We start from the raw sequence: 4,298 nt of genomic DNA, 5'->3' as shown, positions 1-4,298 counted from the left end.
AACAACAATGTTATTGTTTTATTTTGCAAACAAGCTTTATATATACATTATACGAGCTTAATCGAGTTCAGCGACTTGATCAAGCTCGACTCCTTTAAGCACGCCAAGCCTGAACTTATATTCCAGATTGGCTCATTTATATTCATGGACGATCTAGAGCCGCGCTCAAGCTTGCTCGGCTCATTGTGCATCCTTATTTATCATAGCTACCAGGAAACAAAATGAACACAAGTGAAAAGTGAAGTGGAAGCGAAGACAGTGTTAAAAAGCAATATACAGTTAACTGATTATGCAAGCATGTGAAAAATAAAAAGAGAATACATAAAAAGCAATATGAAACACGACCCATATGCATGCTTGTAAGAAAAAAAAGTTATAATTTTCAAATATGAAAAGCATAGAAACTGAAGAAAAAGAAAGTGAGAAGTGATCAGAACCAAGAAAACTTTGAGAGAATTAATTTAAGAAATGAAAAGGAGGCAGACTTCCCACTAAAGTTAATAATGTTTCCCATATTTTCGAAGTGAGTCGCCCAAAGCTTTCTATCTTTTGCAAAACCTAAGAGTTTCTATCTTTTGAAGCGAGTCTCCCAAAGCAAGTTTTCAAATTTTGCAAGAATCCTTTTCTTAAGGAGCGAGCTTCAGTAACTATGGTGCTTATGTTCTTCTTTACCTTTGTGGCAAAAATAAAATAATTTTATATTTTTGTTAAAAGCAATAATGACTCCACGTATTGTATTTTAATTTTATAGATTTGATCTGCATGTTCTATTTGGTGAGGGTCGAGTCGATCCTCGATTAGTGTTTGCTACCCTCGTGGCCAAAGGAGGTAAATAATTTTTAGCTTTTTAATGTATTTTACTTGTTAGACCCTCCGAATGTAATCTACATGTTTGGCATAGTAGAAAATTGGTGCTTGGATAACGTTATTTCATCCTATATACGTAAGATTTGCGAAGGATTGAACAGTGAGTCAACCATCTACAATGTACCAAATTTTCAACTTCTATTAAATTGTACTTTTACCTAAAAAAAATGAACACAAGTCAATTCCTACTACTTTGATCATTTGCTACTACTTTGGTCATTGACCATGGAACACATCAACCAAGTTATATTTTATCAATAAAAGGTTCCTTACCCACAAGGATACCAAATACTTTTCCTCGTTCAAGCAGATCTCGCTTTCATGGCAAAAAGTCAAACTGATTTGTCAAAATGCTTTAAGTATCTGTATAAAGGATATAAAATGGCCATCACATTCAAGACTGTCAACTTAATTTTAAAGGAAAACTGAATAAATTTGATATGGTAAAAGGACTACTTTATTATTATTTTTAGAAGGCTAGCTGGATTTAGACTGACCCCTTTCCAGAACATCATTAGCCCCATGTGGCAGAGGTATTCGATCCTGGGCCTTCAGCTTGACACAAGACACCGCTTGCCACATGGGTTACCACCTCGGTGACGATCTTGACAAAATATGTGGCTGTGTGAGCGATGTATGAGGCTGCATATTATGTAAACACATTATGTAAATTTGAAAATTTTATGGTATTCAAAAACTTTGGACTATTGAACAAAATAAAATGGGTATTTTACTTTATTTTTTATGATGAGGAACCGTTTTCAAGAACCGAATCACTTCAATACAGAATGCAGTTGAAGACAATCCAACCTAGCTAGCCATTGAATTAAGAAGTTTCGACTTCCACAAAATAAAACTCCACAGAAGACAAATATGATTACAAAAAAAAAAATAGAAGAATACAGAACAAGGGGCATGCTTCCTCTTATGTAAGACAGATATCAACATGCTCTGCACCAAAAGGCTAAAATTATTAAAAACAGTTCGTATCCATTCTTTCGTGGAAACACTCTGATCCAACTTTTTTTCACCTAACAGATCATTCTTAGGAGAAAACAGAGGAACCAGCGTGAGCCACAATGCTATCACAGATCCAGTGCCTGGTCTTGGTCAATAAGCATCATGAGCCCAATGACAGGACAACTGCTGAGATCTATATTTGTCATGTAAGGACAAGGGAGAAGGTATAATGGGAATGAATCTCATGTATTTGTAATCAAACATCATAACAAGTAAATATCATCCACAGTGAACGTCCACTCCAAAATTCAATGGTTGAACATTCACGACATTTTTATTTTTTGATATTTGAATGCAGCATGAATTGTCTGTACAGTAAATATAAAGGCAGGCAGAATTGATACAACCACCAACAATTCTAAGTGCTGCAAACTACCATATTCAAAGGTCAGCAAATAGATGATATATTCTTGAATCTACCATGATGAGCCTTTTGGGGGTAAAACTGCTGTTGCAGCAGACAAGCAACTAAACCCAATGACATTTAACCAGTGCCAAGATTTTTGCAGTATTGTCAGCTTGTTGCCCTTGACCTTGAGATACATGTGATTGGCAAGAACAAAGGTGAGAGGGAATGTGCTAAATGTACCTGTAAGACTCGTAAAATCGCCAAGAAAGGGCAACAGAGCAGCTACAAATGTATTCACTGCCAGCGAGCCCCCTCTAACAACTACAAATGAATATTAAATCTGCGATAATCATACCAAGATATATGTGAAAAATTCTATAACACCTAAAATTATATCTAAAGCCCGAATTATAACTGAAATATGATGTCAATGTTCTACATGATATTATTGAAATAAACAGAAATTGGTAGATCTAAAGTCCAAATTATAAGCATGTCAATTCTCAAAAGAAAGCTTCAGAGTTCAAAATTGTGAGAATAAGAACAAGAAACTATTCAGATTGTTGTCGTCAATGATCAAATTTGACACTAAAAGTTGAATAAGAATTTTATGCAATATAAACCTGCAATTTTGATACTTACATAAACATGCAGCAGAAAATAGAAAAAACTTAAAGAAAATCTAGATTATAGGACAAGATAAGAAACCCCAAAATTTTTATCCTAACATAGTATAGGTGTGTAGCAATAGTAAAATGACACTTTTGATGTCATAATGCACCATTTTCTATACGTAGCAACTAAAATATAACCATGGTAATGTCCATATTTTACTTGTAACAGAATGCAAACAAGCTCAGTGCTTCAAGAAAACACTGGTTGACATTATTTGCACCCCATTCTACCAACAATTCAAGTAACCCCTGCATTGCTCTTGATGCAACTCCGGAAGCCCAACAAGGATCAATGGCACTAGAGAAAAGAGTAAGAGGAAAGCATGCAACATCAAAGGCCTCAGCAAAGTCCTTCCCTGTCAGTTGATCACCAGCCATATCTAAGGACTTGAATGCAGGCAGCTGCAGCTTTAGTTCAATAGCTGATCCATGATATAACCTGTTTTTGTTTCTAGAATTACTGTAATGAAAGCTAATACATTTTAGAGCCCATTCTGCAATTATTGAATGTTTATTTCAACAATATATGAGAGTTTGCTTGTGGTACTTATTGCTTGCCTTTGTGAGCAAGGGCAAGATAATTCCAGTATTATTTTACCAACATAAAATTCACACTATTCAACTATCAAGTTTAGGACCATGGAACTGCACAAAAAGGTGAGAACAGAGAGATGCTATGGCTCACTTCATGTGAGTTTCAAATCTGGTCCCAGGAAATTTTCCCACTCAGCAAAATACCTGTTTTCTACAAATACTTTAAAAAAATTTTATTGCAATGTACTACCAAACACATACAGTAATTCAGATATTCAAAACTTTAAAGTGGATTGTAAAACTTTACAGTAATTCACAAATAAATATGATCCAACAATGCTTAGATATAAAATGATATAATACAAACAAAAACAGAATGTTCTAAAACTAAAGATTAATCAGCAGTCCCAACAAAAAGTTGCAAATCAAGTAGGAAAAAGGAAAAAGGAAAAAGGAAAAGAACACGGTAACACAAACTGAGGATAACCAGACTTTCCCACTCACACTCAACATTAGCAGCAAAGATTTTGGATAGATGTGCAAACATAGACCACAAAATATTGCATATGGAATAACCTGCATATATACTCGACTGTTGCAATATAAGATTTTCAATGATGCCGGGATTGATTGCCAAATGTTGGAAAACATTGGGAACCACATGAATGCTTACTGTGGGCTTGGTACATGGACCACAATAAAGAAAAGATGCAGATCATGAAATCAACGACCAGAAGCTGTATATAAGAACATGAATAAACATATAGAGTTTATTATTTAGAACTTCCAGATTTCATAATTCAACAAGCATCCAATGTATGAATATATGTTTTCAGATGTTTCTCATCTGTCAA

Source organism: Nuphar pumila, chromosome 6 (assembly GCF_984573655.1).
Source record: "Nuphar pumila chromosome 6, dmNupPumi1.hap1.1, whole genome shotgun sequence".
Taxonomy (NCBI): Eukaryota; Viridiplantae; Streptophyta; class Magnoliopsida; order Nymphaeales; family Nymphaeaceae; genus Nuphar; species Nuphar pumila.
This window is presented reverse-complemented; position numbering follows the sequence as displayed.